The sequence below is a fragment of the Pristiophorus japonicus genome, chromosome 20 (assembly GCF_044704955.1).
Source record: "Pristiophorus japonicus isolate sPriJap1 chromosome 20, sPriJap1.hap1, whole genome shotgun sequence".
In the NCBI taxonomy this organism is placed as follows: domain Eukaryota; kingdom Metazoa; phylum Chordata; class Chondrichthyes; family Pristiophoridae; genus Pristiophorus; species Pristiophorus japonicus.
The window spans coordinates 94,157-112,779 of record NC_091996.1 but is presented as its reverse complement, the minus strand read 5'-3'; positions in this window follow the sequence as shown (position 1 = coordinate 112,779).

The window sequence follows — 18,623 nt, the reverse complement described above, 5'->3', positions numbered from 1 at the left end:
TGACTGGGCGAAGACACTGTGACTGTGACTGGGCGAAGACACTGTGACTGTGACTGGGCGAAGACACTGTGACTGTGACTGGGCGAAGACACTGTGACTGTGACTGGGCGAAGGCTCTGTGACTGTGACTGGGCGAAGACACTGTGACTGTGACTGGGCGAAAACACTGTGACTGTGACTGGGCGAAGGCTCTGTGACTGTGACTGGGCGAAGACACTGTGACTGTGACTGGGCGAAGGCTCTGTGACTGTGACTGGGCGAAGGCTCTGTGACTGTGACTGGGCGAAGACACTGTGACTGTGACTGGGCGAAGACATTGTGACTGTGACTGGGCGAAGACACTGTGACTGTGACTGGGCAAAGGCTCTGTGACTGTGACTGGGCGAAGACACTGTGACTGTGACTGGGCGAAGGCTCTGTGACTGTGACTGGGCGAAGACACTGTGACTGTGACTGGGCGAAGACACTGTGACTGTGAATGGGTGAAGGCTCTGTGACTGTGACTGGGCGAAGGCTCTGTGACTGTGACTGGGCGAAGGCTCTGTGACTGTGACTGGGCGAAGGCTCTGTGACTGTGACTGGGCGAAGCCACTTTGACTGTGACTTGGCGAAGACACTGTGACTGTGACTGGGCGAAGACACTGTGACTGTGACTGGGTGAAGACACTGTGACTGTGACTGGGCGAAGACACTGTGACTATCACTGGGCGAAGACACTGTGACTGTGACTGGGCGAAGACACTGTGACTGTGACAGGGCGAAGACACTGTGACTGTGACTGGGCGAAGGCTCTGTGACTGTGACTGGGCGAAGACACTGTGACTGTGACTGGGTGAAGACACTGTGACTGTGACTGGGCGAAGACACTGACTGTGACTGGGCGAAGGCTCTGTGACTGTGACTGGGCGAAGGCACTGTGACTGTGACTGGGCGAAGGCTCTGTGACTGTGACTGGGCGAAGACACTGTGACTGTGACAGGGCGAAGGATCTGTGACTGTGACTGGGCGAAGGCTCTGTGACTGTGACTGGGCGAAGACACTGTGACTGTGACTGGGCGAAGACACTGTGACTGTGACTGGGCGAAGACACTGTGACTGTGACTGGGCGAAGGCTCTGTGACTGTGACTGGGCGAAGGCTCTGTGACTGTGACTGGGCGAACACACTGTGACTGTGACTGGGCGAAGACACTGTGACTGTGACTGGGCGAAGACACTGTGACTGTGATTGGGCGAAGACACTGTGACTGTGACTGGGCGAAGGCTCTGTGACTGTGACTGGGCGAAGGCTCTGTGACTGTGACTGGGCGAAGTCTCTGTGACTTAGACTGGGCGAAGGCTCTGTGACTGTGACTGTGCGAAGACACTGTGACTGTGACTGGGCGAAGGCTCTGTGACTGTGACTGGGCGAAGACACTGTGACTGTGACTGGGCGAAGACACTGTGACTGTGACTGGGCGAAGACACTGTGACTGTGACTGAGCGAAGGCTCTGTGTCTGTGACTGGGCGAAGGCTCTGTGACTGTGACTGGGCGAAGGCTCTGTGACTGTGACTGGGCGGAGGCTCTGTGACTGTGACTGGGCGAAGTCTCTGTGACTGTGACTGGGCGAAGGCTCTGTGACTGTGACCGGGCGAAGACACTGTGACTGTGACCGGGCGAAGACACTGTGACTGTGACCGAGCGAAGGCACTGTGACTGTGACTGGGCGAAGACACTGTGACTGTGACTGGGCGAAGACACTGTGACTGTGACTGGGCGAAGACACTGTGACTGTGACTGGGCGAAGACACTGTGACTGTGACTGGGCGAAGACACTGTGACTGTGACTGGGCGAAGACACTGTGACTGTGACTGGGCGAAGACACTGTGACTGTGACTGAGCGAAGGCACTGTGACTGTGACTGGGCGAAGATACTGTGACTGTGACTGGGCGAGGACACAGTGACTGTGACTGGGCGAACACACTGTGACTTTGACTGGGCGAAGACACTGTGACTGTGACTGGGCGAAGGCTCTGTGACTGTGACTGGGCGAAGACACTGTGACTGTGACTGAGCGAAGACACTGTGACTGTGACTGGGCGAAGACACTGTGACTGTGACTGGGCGAAGACACTGTGACTGTGACTGGGCGAAGACACTGTGACTGTGACTGGGCGAAGGCTCTGTGACTGTGACTGGGCGAAGGCTCTGTGACTGTGACTGGGCGAAGACACTGTGACTGTGACTGGGCGAAGGCTCTGTGACTGTGACTGGGCGAAGACACTGTGACTGAGCGAAGGGACTGTGACTGTGACTGGGCGAAGACTCTGTGACTGTGACTGGGCGAAGACACTGTGACTGTGACTGCGCGAAGGCTCTGTGACTGTGACTGGGCGAAGATACTGTGACTGTGACTGGGCGAAGTCTCTGTGACTGTGACTGGGTGAAGACACTGTGACTGGGACTGGGCGAAGACACTGTGACTGTGACTGGGCGAAGACACTGTGACTGTGACTGGGCGAAGACACTGTGACTGTGACTGGGCGAAGACACTGTGACTGTGACTGGGCGAAGACACTGTGACTGTGACTGGGCGAAGGCTCTGTGACTGTGACTGGGCGAAGACACTGTGACTGTGACTGGGCGAAGGCTCTGTGACTGTGACTGGGCGAAGACACTGTGACTGTGACTGGGCGAAGGCTCTGTGACTGTGACTGGGCGAAGGCTCTGTGACTGTAACTGGGTGAAGGCTCTGTGACTGTGACTGGGCGAAGACACTGTGACTGTGACTGGGCGAAGACACTGTGACTGTGACTGAGCGAAGGCACTGTGACTGTGACTGGGCGAAGACACTGTGACTGTGACAGGGCGAAGACACTGTGACTGTGACTGGGCGAAGACACTGTGACTGAGCGAAGGGACTGTGACTGTGACTGGGCGAAGACTCTGTGACTGTGACTGGGCGAAGACACTGTGACTGTGACTGCGCGAAGGCTCTGTGACTGTGACTGGGCGAAGATACTGTGACTGTGACTGGGCGAAGTCTCTGTGACTGTGACTGGGTGAAGACACTGTGACTGGGACTGGGCGAAGACACTGTGACTGTGACTGGGCGAAGACACTGTGACTGTGACTGGGCGAACACACTGTGACTGTGACTGAGCGAAGACACTGTGACTGTGACTGGGCGAAGACACTGTGACTGTGACTGGGCGAAGACACTGTGACTGTGACTGGGCGAAGACACTGTGACTGTGACTGGGCGAAGGCTCTGTGACTGTGACTGGGCGAAGACACTGTGACTGTGACTGGGCGAAGGCACTGTGACTGTGACTGGGCGAAGACACTGTGACTTTGACTGGGCGAAGACACTGTGACTGTGACTGGGCGAAGACACTGTGACTGTGACTGGGCGAAGACACTGTGACTGTGACTGGGCGAAGGCTCTGTGACTGTGACTGGGCGAAGGCACTGTGACTGTGACTGGGCGAAGACACTGTGACTTTGACTGGGCGAAGACACTGTGACTGTGACTGGGCGAAGACACTGTGACTGTGACTGGGCGAAGACACTGTGACTGTGACTGGGCGAAGGCTCTGTGACTGTGACTGGGCGAAGACACTGTGACTGTGACTGGGCGAAGACACTGTGACTGTGACTGGGCGAAGGCTCTGTGACTGTGACTGGGCGAAGACACTGTGACTGTGACTGGGCGAAGACACTGTGACTGTGACTGGGCGAAGGCTCTGTGACTGTGACTGGGCGAAGACACTGTGACTGTGACTGGGCGAAGGCTCTGTGACTGTGACTGGGCGAAGGCTCTGTGACTGTGACTGGGCGAAGACACTGTGACTGTGACTGGGCGAAGACATTGTGACTGTGACTGGGCGAAGACACTGTGACTGTGACTGGGCGAAGACACTGTGACTGTGACTGGGCGAAGACACTGTGACTGTGACTGGGCGAAGACACTGTGACTGTGACTGGGCGAAGAAATTGTGACTGTGACTGGGCGAAGACACTGTGACTGTGACTGGGCGAAGGCTCTGTGACTGTGACTGGGCGAAGACACTGTGACTGTGACTGGGCGAAGACACTGTGTCTGTGACTGGGCGAAGGCTCTGTGACTGTGACTGGGCGAAGGCTCTGTGACTGTGACTGGGCGAAGGCTCTGTGACTGTGACTGGGCGAAGACACTGTGACTGTGACTGGGCGAAGACACTGTGACTGTGACTGGGCGAAGACAATGTGACTGTGACTGGGCGAAGACAATGTGACTGTGACTGGGCGAAGACACTGTGACTGTGACTGGGCGAAGACACTGTGACTGTGACTGGGCGAAGACACTGTGACTGTGACTGTGCGAAGACACTGTGACTGTGACTGGGCGAAGACACTGTGACTGTGACTGGGCGAAGACAATGTGATTGTGACTGGGCGAAGACACTGTGACTGTGACTGGGCGAAGACACTGTGACTGTGACTGGGCGAAAGCTCTGTGACTGGGCGAAGACACTGTGACTGTGACTGGGCGAAAACACTGTGACTGTGACTGGGCGAAGACACTGTGACTGTGACTGGGCGAAGGCTCTGTGACTGTGACTGGGCGAAGACACTGTGACTGTGACTGGGCGAAGACACTGTGACTGTGACTGGGCGAAGACACTGTGACTGTGACTGGGCGAAGACATTGTGACTGTGGCTGAGCGAAGACACTGTGACTGTGACTGGGCGAAGGCTCTGTGACTGTGACTGGGCGAAGACACTGTGACTGTGACTGGGCGAAGACACTGTGACTGTGACTGGGCGAAGGCTCTGTGACTGTGACTGGGCGAAGACACTGTGACTGTGACTGGGCGAAGACACTGTGACTGTGGCTGAGCGAAGACACTGTGACTGTGACTGGGCGAAGGCTCTGTGACTGTGACTGGGCGAAGGCTCTGTGACTGTGACTGGGCGAAGGCTCTGTGACTGTGACTGGGCGAAGGCACTGTGACTGTGACTGGGCGAAGACACTGTGACTGTGACTGGGCGAAGACACTGACTGTGACTGGGCGAAGACACTGTGACTGTGACTGGGCGAAGGCACTGTGACTGTGACTGGGCGAAGACACTGTGACTTTGACTGGGCGAAGACACTGTGACTGTGACTGGGCGAAGACACTGTGACTGTGACTGGGCGAAGACACTGTGACTGTGACTGGGCGAAGGCTCTGTGACTGTGACTGGGCGAAGACACTGTGACTGTGACTGGGCGAAGACACTGTGACTGTGACTGGGCGAAGGCTCTGTGACTGTGACTGGGCGAAGACACTGTGACTGTGACTGGGCGAAGACACTGTGACTGTGACTGGGCGAAGGCTCTGTGACTGTGACTGGGCGAAGACACTGTGACTGTGACTGGGCGAAGGCTCTGTGACTGTGACTGGGCGAAGGCTCTGTGACTGTGACTGGGCGAAGACACTGTGACTGTGACTGGGCGAAGACATTGTGACTGTGACTGGGCGAAGACACTGTGACTGTGACTGGGCGAAGGCTCTGTGACTGTGACTGGGCGAAGACACTGTGACTGTGACTGGGCGAAGACACTGTGACTGTGACTGGGCGAAGACACTGTGACTGTGACTGGGCGAAGAAATTGTGACTGTGACTGGGCGAAGACACTGTGACTGTGACTGGGCGAAGGCTCTGTGACTGTGACTGGGCGAAGACACTGTGACTGTGACTGGGCGAAGGCACTGTGTCTGTGACTGGGCGAAGGCTCTGTGACTGTGACTGGGCGAAGGCTCTGTGACTGTGACTGGGCGAAGGTTCTGTGACTGTGACTGGGCGAAGACACTGTGACTGTGACTGGGCGAAGACACTGTGACTGTGACTGGGCGAAGACACTGTGACTGTGACTGGGCGAAGACAATGTGACTGTGACTGGGCGAAGACACTGTGACTGTGACTGGGCGAAGAAACTGTGACTGTGACTGGGCGAAGACACTGTGACTGTGACTGTGCGAAGACACTGTGACTGTGACTGGGCGAAGACACTGTGACTGTGACTGGGCGAAGACAATGTGATTGTGACTGGGCGAAGACACTGTGACTGTGACTGGGCGAAGACACTGTGACTGTGACTGGGCGAAAGCTCTGTGACTGTGACTGGGCGAAGACACTGTGACTGTGACTGGGCGAAAACACTGTGACTGTGACTGGGCGAAGACACTGTGACTGTGACTGGGCGAAGGCTCTGTGACTGTGACTGGGCGAAGACACTGTGACTGTGACTGGGCGAAGACACTGTGACTGTGACTGGGCGAAGACACTGTGACTGTGACTGGGCGAACACACTGTGACTGTGACTGGGCGAAGACATTGTGACTGTGGCTGAGCGAAGACACTGTGACTGTGACTGGGCGAAGGCTCTGTGACTGTGACTGGGCGAAGACACTGTGACTTTGACTGGGCGAAGACACTGTGACTGTGACTGGGCGAAGGCTCTGTGACTGTGACTGGGCGAAGACACTGTGACTGTGACTGGGCGAAGACACTGTGACTGTGGCTGAGCGAAGACACTGTGACTGTGACTGGGCGAAGGCTCTGTGACTGTGACTGGGCGAAGGCTCTGTGACTGTGACTGGGCGAAGGCTCTGTGACTGTGACTGGGCGAAGGCACTGTGACTGTGACTGGGCGAAGACACTGTGACTGTGACTGGGCGAAGACACTGACTGTGACTGGGCGAAGACACTGTGACTGTGACTTGGCGAAGACACTATGACTGTGACTGGGCGAAGGCTCTGTGACTGTGACTGGGCGAAGACACTGTGACTGTGATTGGGCGAAGGCTCTGTGACTGTGACTGGGCGAAGGCTCTGTGACTGTGACTGGGCGAAGACACTGTGACTGTGACTGGGCGAAGGCTCTGTGACTGTGACTGGGCGAAGACACTGTGACTGTGACTGGGCGAAGACACTGTGACTGTGACTGGGCGAAGACACTGTGACTGTGACTGGGCGAAGACACTGTGACTGTGACTGGGCGAAGACACTGTGACTGTGACTGGGCGAAGACACTGTGACTGTGACTGGGCGAAGACACTGTGACTGTGACTGGGCGAAGACACTGTGACTGTGACTGGGCGAAGACACTGTGACTGTGACTGGGCGAAGACACTGTGACTGTGACTGGGCGAAGACACTGTGACGGTGACGGCGCGAAGACACTGTGACTGTGACTGGGCGAAGACACTGTGACTGTGACTGGGCGAAGACACTGTGACTGTGACTGGGCGAAGACACTGTGACTGTGACTGGGCGAAGACACTGTGACTGTGACTGGGCAAAGGCTCTGTGACTGTGACTGGGCGAAGACACTGTGACTGTGACTGGGCGAAGACATTGTGACTGTGACTGGGCGAAGACACTGTGACTGTGACTGGGCGAAGGCTCTGTGACTGTGACTGGGCGAAGACACTGTGACTGTGACTGGGCGAAGACACTGTGACTGTGACTGAGCGAAGACACTGTGACTGTGACTGGGCGAAGAAATTGTGACTGTGACTGGGCGAAGACACTGTGACTGTGACTGGGCGAAGGCTCTGTGACTGTGACTGGGCGAAGACACTGTGACTGTGACTGGGCGAAGGCACTGTGTCTGTGACTGGGCGAAGGCTCTGTGACTGTGACTGGGCGAAGGCTCTGTGACTGTGACTGGGCGAAGGCTCTGTGACTGTGACTGGGCGAAGACACTGTGACTGTGACTGGGCGAAGACACTGTGACTGTGACTGGGCGAAGACAATGTGACTGTGACTGGGCGAAGACACTGTGACTGTGACTGGGCGAAGACACTGTGACTGTGACTGGGCGAAGACACTGTGACTGTGACTGTGCGAAGACACTGTGACTGTGACTGGGCGAAGACACTGTGACTGTGACTGGGCGAAGACAATGTGATTGTGACTGGGCGAAGACACTGTGACTGTGACTGGGCGAAGACACTGTGACTGTGACTGGGCGAAAGCTCTGTGACTGTGACTGGGCGAAGACACTGTGACTGTGACTGGGCGAAAACACTGTGACTGTGACTGGGCGAAGACACTGTGACTGTGACTGGGCGAAGGCTCTGTGACTGTGACTGGGCGAAGACACTGTGACTGTGACTGGGCGAAGACACTGTGACTGTGACTGGGCGAACACACTGTGACTGTGACTGGGCGAAGACATTGTGACTGTGGCTGAGCGAAGACACTGTGACTGTGACTGGGCGAAGGCTCTGTGACTGTGACTGGGCGAAGACACTGTGACTTTGACTGGGCGAAGACACTGTGACTGTGACTGGGCGAAGGCTCTGTGACTGTGACTGGGCGAAGACACTGTGACTGTGACTGGGCGAAGACACTGTGACTGTGGCTGAGCGAAGACACTGTGACTGTGACTGGGCGAAGGCTCTGTGACTGTGACTGGGCGAAGGCTCTGTGACTGTGACTGGGCGAAGGCTCTGTGACTGTGACTGGGCGAAGGCACTGTGACTGTGACTGGGCGAAGACACTGTGACTGTGACTGGGCGAAGACACTGACTGTGACTGGGCGAAGACACTGTGACTGTGACTTGGCGAAGACACTATGACTGTGACTGGGCGAAGGCTCTGTGACTGTGACTGGGCGAAGACACTGTGACTGTGATTGGGCGAAGGCTCTGTGACTGTGACTGGGCGAAGGCTCTGTGACTGTGACTGGGCGAAGACACTGTGACTGTGACTGGGCGAAGGCTCTGTGACTGTGACTGGGCGAAGACACTGTGACTGTGACTGGGCGAAGACACTGTGACTGTGACTGGGCGAAGACACTGTGACTGTGACTGGGCGAAGACACTGTGACTGTGACTGGGCGAAGACACTGTGACTGTGACTGGGCGAAGACACTGTGACTGTGACTGGGCGAAGACACTGTGACTGTGACTGGGCGAAGACACTGTGACTGTGACTGGGCGAAGACACTGTGACTGTGACTGGGCGAAGACACTGTGACTGTGACTGGGTGAAGGCTCTGTGACTGTGACTGGGCGAAGACACTGTGACTGTGACTGGGCGAAGGCTCTGTGACTGTGACTGGGCGAAGACACTGTGACTGTGACTGGGCGAAGGCTCTGTGACTGTGACTGGGCGAAGGCTCTGTGACTGTGACTGGGCGAAGGCTCTGTGACTGTGACTGGGCGAAGACACTGTGACTGTGACTGGGCGAAGGCTCTGTGACTGTAACTGGGTGAAGACTCTGTGACTGTGACTGGGCGAAGACACTGTGACTGTGACTGGGCAAAGACACTGTGACTGTGACTGGGCGAAGACACTGTGACTGTGACTGGGCGAAGACACTGTGACTGTGACTGGGCGAAGACACTGTGACTGTGACTGGGCGAAGGCTCTGTGACTGTGACTGGGGGAAGGCTCTGTGACTATGACTGGGCGAAGACACTGTGACTGTGACTGGGCGAAGACACTGTGACTGTGACTGGGCGAAGGCACTGTGACTGTGACTGGGCGAAGACACTGTGACTGTGACTGGGCAAAGGCTCTGTGACTGTGACTGGGCGAAGACCCTGTGACGGTGACGGCGCGAAGACACTGTGACTGTGACTGGGCGAAGGCTCTGTGACTGTGACTGGGCGAAGACACTGTGACTGTGACTGGGCGAAGACACTGTGACTGTGACTGTGCGAAGACACTGTGACTGTGACTGGGCCAAGGCTCTATGACTGTGACTGGGCGAAGACACTGTGACTGTGACTGTGCGAAGACACTGTGACTGTGACTGGGCCAAGGCTCTGTGACTGTGACTGGGCGAAGGCTCTGTGACTGTGACTGGGCGAAGACTCTGTGACTGTGACTGGGCGAAGACACTGTGACTGTGACTGTGCGAAGACACTGTGACTGTGACTGGGCGAAGGCTCTGTGACTGTGACTGGGCGAAGGCTCTGTGACTGTGACTGGGCGAAGGCTCTGTGACTGTGACTGGGCAAAGGCTCTGTGACTGTGACTGGGCGAAGGCTCTGTGACTGTGACTGTGCGAAGACACTGTGACTGTGACTGGGCCAAGGCTCTATGACTGTGACTGGGCGAAGACACTGTGACTGTGACTGGGCCAAGGCTCTATGACTGTGACTGGGCGAAGACACTGTGACTGTGACTGGGCGAAGACACTGTGACTGTGACTGGGCGAAGACACTGTGACTGTGACTGGGCGAAGACACTGTGACTGTGACTGGGCGAAGGCTCTGTGACTGTGACTGGGCGAAGGCTCTGTGACTGTGACTGTGCGAAGACACTGTGACTGTGACTGGGCCAAGGCTCTATGACTGTGACTGGGCGAACACACTGTGACTGTGACTGGGCGAAGACACTGTGACTGTGACTGGGCGAAGACACTGTGACTGTGACTGGGCGAAGACACTGTGACTGTGACTGGGAGTAGACACTGTGACTGTGACTGGGCGAAGGCTCTGTGACTGTGACTGGGCGAAGGCTCTGTGACTGTGACTGGGCAAAGGCTCTGTGACTTTGACTGGGCGAAGGCTCTGTGACTGTGACTGTGCGAAGACACTGTGACTGTGACTGGGCCAAGGCTCTATGACTGTGACTGGGCGAAGACACTGTGACTGTGACTGGGCCAAGGCTCTATGACTGTGACTGGGCGAAGACACTGTGACTGTGACTGGGCGAAGACACTGTGACTGTGACTGGGCGAAGACACTGTGACTGTGACTGGGCGAAGACACTGTGACTGTGACTGGGCGAAGGCTCTGTGACTGTGACTGGGCGAAGGCTCTGTGACTGTGACTGTGCGAAGACACTGTGACTGTGACTGGGCCAAGGCTCTATGACTGTGACTGGGCGAACACACTGTGACTGTGACTGGGCGAAGACACTGTGACTGTGACTGGGCGAAGACACTGTGACTGTGACTGGGCGAAGACACTGTGACTGTGACTGGGAGTAGACACTGTGACTGTGACTGGGCGAAGACACTGTGACTGTGACTGGGCGAAGACACTGTGACTGTGACTGAGCGAAGGCTCTGTGACTGTGACTGGGCGAAGACACTGTGACTGTGACTGGGCGAAGACACTGTGACTGTGACTGGGCGAAGGCTCTGTGACTGTGACTGGGCGAAGGCTCTGTGACTGTGACTGGGTGAAGACACTGTGACTGTGACTGGGCGAAGACACTGTGACTGTGACTGGGCGAAGACACTGTGACTGTGACTGGGCGAAGACACTGTGACTGTGACTGGGCGAAGACACTGTGACTGTGACTGGGCGAAGGCTCTGTGACTGTGACTGGGCGAAGGCTCTGTGACTGTGACTGGGCGAAGACACTGTGACTGTGACTGGGCGAAGGCACTGTGTCTGTGACTGGGCGAAGGCTCTGTGACTGTGACTGGGCGAAGGCTCTGTGACTGTGACTGGGCGAAGACACTGTGACTGTGACTGGGCGAAGACACTGTGACTGTGACTGGGCGAAGACACTGTTACTGTGACTGGGCGAAGGCACTGTGACTGTGACTGTGCGAAGACACTGTGACTGTGACTGGGCGAAGACAATGTGATTGTGACTGGGCGAAGACACTGTGACTGTGACTGGGCGAAGACACTGTACTGTGACTGGGCGAAAACTCTTTGACTGTGACTGGGCGAAGACACTGTGACTGTGACTGGGCGAAGGCTCTGTGACTGTGACTGGGCGAAGACACTGTGACTGTGACTGGGCGAAGACACTGTGACTGTGACTGGGCGAAGACACTGTGACTGTGACTGGGCGAAGACACTGTGACTGTGACTGGGCGAAGACACTGTGACTGTGACTGGGCGAAGACACTGTGACTGTGACTGGGCGAAGGCTCTGTGACTGTGACTGGGCGAAGACACTGTGACTGTGGCTGGGCGAAGACACTGTGATTGTGACTGGGCGAAGACACTGTGACTGTGACTGGGCGAAGGCTCTGTGACTGTGACTGGGCGAAGACTCTGTGACTGTGACTGGGCGAAGACACTGTGACTGAGACTGTGCGAAGACACTGTGACTGTGACTGGGCGAAGGCTCTGTGACTGTGACTGGGCGAAGGCTCTGTGACTGTGACTGGGCGAAGGCTCTGTGACTGTGACTGGGCAAAGGCTCTGTGACTGTGACTGGGCGAAGGCTCTGTGACTGTGACTGTGCAAAGACACTGTGACTGTGACTGGGCCAAGGCTCTATGACTGTGACTGGGCGAAGACACTGTGACTGTGACTGGGCCAAGGCTCTATGACTGTGACTGGGCGAAGACACTGTGACTGTGACTGGGCGAAGACACTGTGACTGTGACTGGGCGAAGACACTGTGACTGTGACTGGGCAAAGGCTCTGTGACTGTGACTGGGCGAAGGCTCTGTGACTGTGACTGTGCGAAGACACTGTGACTGTGACTGGGCCAAGGCTCTATGACTGTGACTGGGCGAAGACACTGTGACTGTGACTGGGCGAACACACTGTGACTGTGACTGGGCGAAGACACTGTGACTGTGACTGGGCGAAGACACTGTGACTGTGACTGGGCGAAGACACTGTGACTGTGACTGGGAGTAGACACTGTGACTGTGACTGGGCGAAGACACTGTGCCTGTGACTGGGCGAAGACACTGTGACTGTGACTGAGCGAAGGCTCTGTGACTGTGACTGGGCGAAGACACTGTGACTGTGACTGGGCGAAGACACTGTGACTGTGACTGGGCGAAGGCTCTGTGACTGTGACTGGGCGAAGGCTCTGTGACTGTGACTGGGCGAAGACACTGTGACTGTGACTGGGCGAAGGCTCTGTGACTGTGACTGGGCGAAGACACTGTGACTGTGACTGGGCGAAGGCACTGTGTCTGTGACTGGGCGAAGGCTCTGTGACTGTGACTGGGCGAAGGCTCTGTGACTGTGACTGGGCGAAGACACTGTGACTGTGACTGGGCGAAGGCTCTGTGACTGTGACTGGGCGAAGGCTCTGTGACTGTGACTGGGCGAAGACACTGTGACTGTGACTGGGCGAAGACACTGTGACTGTGACTGGGCAAAGACACTGTGACTGTGACTGGGCGAAGACACTGTGACTGTGACTGTGCGAAGACACTGTGACTGTGACTGGGCGAAGACACTGTGACTGTGACTGGGCGAAGACAATGTGACTGTGACTGGGCGAAGACACTGTGACTGTGACTGGGCGAAGACAATGTGACTGTGACTGGGCGAAGACACTGTGACTGTGACTGGGCGAAGACACTGTGACTGTGACTGGGCGAAGACACTGTGACTGTGACTGGGCGAAGACAATGTGATTGTGACTGGGCGAAGACACTGTGACTGTGATTGGGCGAAGACACTGTACTGTGACTGGGCGAAAGCTCTGTGACTGTGACTGGGCGAAGACACTGTGACTGTGACTGGGCGAAGGCTCTGTGACTGTGACTGGGCGAAGACACTGTGACTGTGACTGGGCGAAGACACTGTGACTGTGACTGGGCGAAGGCTCTGTAACTGTGACTGGGCGAAGGCTCTGTGACTGTGACTGGGCGAAGACACTGTGACTGTGACTGGGCGAAGACACTGTGACTGTGACTGGGAGAAGGCTCTGTGACTGTGACTGGGCGAAGGCTCTGTGACAGTGACTGGGCGAAGACACTGTGACTGTGACTGGGCGAAGACACTGTGACTGTGACTCGGCGAAGACACTGTGACTGTGACTGGGCGAAGACACTGTGACTGTGACTGGGCGAAGACACTGTGACTGTGACTGGGAGAAGGCTCTGTGACTGTGACTGGGCGAAGACACTGTGACTGTGACTGGGCGAAGGCTCTGTGACTGTGACTGGGCGAAGACACTGTGACTGTGACTGGGCGAAGACTCTGTGACTGTGACTGGGCGAAGACACTGTGACTGTGACTGGGCGAAGGCTCTGTGACTGTGACTGGGCGAAGGCTCTGTGACTGTGACTGGGCGAAGGCTCTGTGACTGTGACTGGGCGAAGGCTCTGTGACTGTGACTGGGCGAAGACACTGTGACTGTGACTGGGCGAAGGCACTGTGACTGTGACTGGGCGAAGACACTGTGACTGTGACTGGACGAAGACACTGACTGTGACTGGGCGAAGACACTGTGATTGTGACTGGGCGAAGACACTGTGACTGTGACTGGGCGAAGGCTCTGTGTCTGTGACTGGGCGAAGACACTGTGACTGTGACTGGGCGAAGGCTCTGTGACTGTGACTGGGCGAAGGCTCTGTGACTGTGACTGGGCGAAGACACTGTGACTGTGACTGGGCGAAGGCTCTGTGACTGTGACTGGGCGAAGGCTCTGTGACTGTGACTGAGCGAAGACACTGTGACTGTGACTGGGCGAAGGCTCTGTGACTGTGACTGGGCGAAGACACTGTGACTGTGACTGGGCGAAGACACTGTGACTGTGACTGGGCGAAGACACTGACTGTGACTGGGCGAAGACACTGTGACTGTGACTGGGCGAAGACACTGTTACTGTGACTGGGCGAAGGCTCTGTGACTGTGACTGGGCGAAGACACTGTGACTGTGACTGGGCGAAGGCTCTGTGACTGTGACTGGGCGAAGACACTGTGACTTTGACTGGGCGAAGGCTCTGTGACTGTGACTGGGCGAAGGCTCTGTGACTGTGACTGGGCGAAGACACTATGACTGTGACTGGGCGAAGGCTCTGTGACTGTAACTGGGTGAAGACTCTGTGACTGTGACTGGGCGAAGACACTGTGACTGTGACTGGGCGAAGACACTGTGACTGTGACTGGGCGAAGACACTGTGACTGTGACTGGGCGAAGACACTGTGACTGTGACTGGGCGAAGACACTGTGACTGTGACTGGGCGAAGGCTCTGTGACTGTGACTGGGCGAAGGCTCTGTGACTGTGACTGGGCGAAGACACTGTGACTGTGACTGGGCGAAGACACTGTGACTGTGACTGGGCGAAGACACTGTGACTGTGACTGGGCGAAGGCTCTGTGACTGTGACTGGGCGAAGGCTCTGTGACTGTGACTGGGCGAAGACACTGTGACTGTGACTGGGCGAAGACACTGTGACTGTGACTGGGCGAAGACACTGTGACTGTGACTGGGCGAAGACACTGTGACTGTGACTGGGCGAAGGCACTGTGTCTGTGACTGGGCGAAGGCTCTGTGACTGTGACTGGGCGAAGGCTCTGTGACTGTGACTGGGCGAAGACACTGTGACTGTGACTGGGCGAAGACACTGTGACTGTGACTGGGCGAAGACACTGTTACTGTGACTGGGCGAAGGCACTGTGACTGTGACTGTGCGAAGACACTGTGACTGTGACTGGGCGAAGACAATGTGATTGTGACTGGGCGAAGACACTGTGACTGTGACTGGGCGAAGACACTGTACTGTGACTGGGCGAAAACTCTTTGACTGTGACTGGGCGAAGACACTGTGACTGTGACTGGGCGAAGGCTCTGTGACTGTGACTGGGCGAAGACACTGTGACTGTGACTGGGCGAAGACACTGTGACTGTGACTGGGCGAAGACACTGTGACTGTGACTGGGCGAAAACACTGTGACTGTGACTGGGCGAAGACACTGTGACTGTGACTGGGCGAAGACACTGTGACTGTGACTGGGCGAAGGCTCTGTGACTGTGACTGGGCGAAGACACTGTGACTGTGGCTGGGCGAAGACACTGTGATTGTGACTGGGCGAAGACACTGTGACTGTGACTGGGCGAAGGCTCTGTGACTGTGACTGGGCGAAGACTCTGTGACTGTGACTGGGCGAAGACACTGTGACTGAGACTGTGCGAAGACACTGTGACTGTGACTGGGCGAAGGCTCTGTGACTGTGACTGGGCGAAGGCTCTGTGACTGTGACTGGGCGAAGGCTCTGTGACTGTGACTGGGCAAAGGCTCTGTGACTGTGACTGGGCGAAGGCTCTGTGACTGTGACTGTGCAAAGACACTGTGACTGTGACTGGGCCAAGGCTCTATGACTGTGACTGGGCGAACACACTGTGACTGTGACTGGGCGAAGACACTGTGACTGTGACTGGGCGAAGACACTGTGACTGTGACTGGGCGAAGACACTGTGACTGTGACTGGGAGTAGACACTGTGACTGTGACTGGGCGAAGGCTCTGTGACTGTGACTGGGCGAAGGCTCTGTGACTGTGACTGGGCAAAGGCTCTGTGACTTTGACTGGGCGAAGGCTCTGTGACTGTGACTGTGCGAAGACACTGTGACTGTGACTGGGCCAAGGCTCTATGACTGTGACTGGGCGAAGACACTGTGACTGTGACTGGGCCAAGGCTCTATGACTGTGACTGGGCGAAGACACTGTGACTGTGACTGGGCGAAGACACTGTGACTGTGACTGGGCGAAGACACTGTGACTGTGACTGGGCGAAGACACTGTGACTGTGACTGGGCGAAGGCTCTGTGACTGTGACTGGGCGAAGGCTCTGTGACTGTGACTGTGCGAAGACACTGTGACTGTGACTGGGCCAAGGCTCTATGACTGTGACTGGGCGAACACACTGTGACTGTGACTGGGCGAAGACACTGTGACTGTGACTGGGCGAAGACACTGTGACTGTGACTGGGCGAAGACACTGTGACTGTGACTGGGAGTAGACACTGTGACTGTGACTGGGCGAAGACACTGTGACTGTGACTGGGCGAAGACACTGTGACTGTGACTGAGCGAAGGCTCTGTGACTGTGACTGGGCGAAGACACTGTGACTGTGACTGGGCGAAGACACTGTGACTGTGACTGGGCGAAGGCTCTGTGACTGTGACTGGGCGAAGGCTCTGTGACTGTGACTGGGTGAAGACACTGTGACTGTGACTGGGCGAAGACACTGTGACTGTGACTGGGCGAAGACACTGTGACTGTGACTGGGCGAAGACACTGTGACTGTGACTGGGCGAAGACACTGTGACTGTGACTGGGCGAAGGCTCTGTGACTGTGACTGGGCGAAGGCTCTGTGACTGTGACTGGGCGAAGACACTGTGACTGTGACTGGGCGAAGGCACTGTGTCTGTGACTGGGCGAAGGCTCTGTGACTGTGACTGGGCGAAGGCTCTGTGACTGTGACTGAGCGAAGACACTGTGACTGTGACTGGGCGAAGACACTGTGACTGTGACTGGGCGAAGACACTGTTACTGTGACTGGGCGAAGGCACTGTGACTGTGACTGTGCGAAGACACTGTGACTGTGACTGGGCGAAGACAATGTGATTGTGACTGGGCGAAGACACTGTGACTGTGACTGGGCGAAGACACTGTACTGTGACTGGGCGAAAACTCTTTGACTGTGACTGGGCGAAGACACTGTGACTGTGACTGGGCGAAGGCTCTGTGACTGTGACTGGGCGAAGACACTGTGACTGTGACTGGGCGAAGACACTGTGACTGTGACTGGGCGAAGACACTGTGACTGTGACTGGGCGAAGACACTGTGACTGTGACTGGGCGAAGACACTGTGACTGTGACTGGGCGAAGACACTGTGACTGTGACTGGGCGAAGGCTCTGTGACTGTGACTGGGCGAAGACACTGTGACTGTGGCTGGGCGAAGACACTGTGATTGTGACTGGGCGAAGACACTGTGACTGTGACTGGGCGAAGGCTCTGTGACTGTGACTGGGCGAAGACTCTGTGACTGTGACTGGGCGAAGACACTGTGACTGAGACTGTGCGAAGACACTGTGACTGTGACTGGGCGAAGGCTCTGTGACTGTGACTGGGCGAAGGCTCTGTGACTGTGACTGGGCGAAGGCTCTGTGACTGTGACTGGGCAAAGGCTCTGTGACTGTGACTGGGCGAAGGCTCTGTGACTGTGACTGTGCAAAGACACTGTGACTGTGACTGGGCCAAGGCTCTATGACTGTGACTGGGCGAAGACACTGTGACTGTGACTGGGCCAAGGCTCTATGACTGTGACTGGGCGAAGACACTGTGACTGTGACTGGGCGAAGACACTGTGACTGTGACTGGGCGAAGACACTGTGACTGTGACTGGGCGAAGACACTGTGACTGTGACTGGGCAAAGGCTCTGTGACTGTGACTGGGCGAAGGCTCTGTGACTGTGACTGTGCGAAGACACTGTGACTGTGACTGGGCCAAGGCTCTATGACTGTGACTGGGCGAAGACACTGTGACTGTGACTGGGCGAACACACTGTGACTGTGACTGGGCGAAGACACTGTGACTGTGACTGGGCGAAGACACTGTGACTGTGACTGGGCGAAGACACTGTGACTGTGACTGGGAGTAGACACTGTGACTGTGACTGGGCGAAGACACTGTGCCTGTGACTGGGCGAAGACACTGTGACTGTGACTGAGCGAAGGCTCTGTGACTGTGACTGGGCGAAGACACTGTGACTGTGACTGGGCGAAGACACTGTGACTGTGACTGGGCGAAGGCTCTGTGACTGTGACTGGGCGAAGGCTCTGTGACTGTGACTGGGCGAAGACACTGTGACTGTGACTGGGCGAAGGCTCTGTGACTGTGACTGGGCGAAGACACTGTGACTGTGACTGGGCGAAGGCACTGTGTCTGTGACTGGGCGAAGGCTCTGTGACTGTGACTGG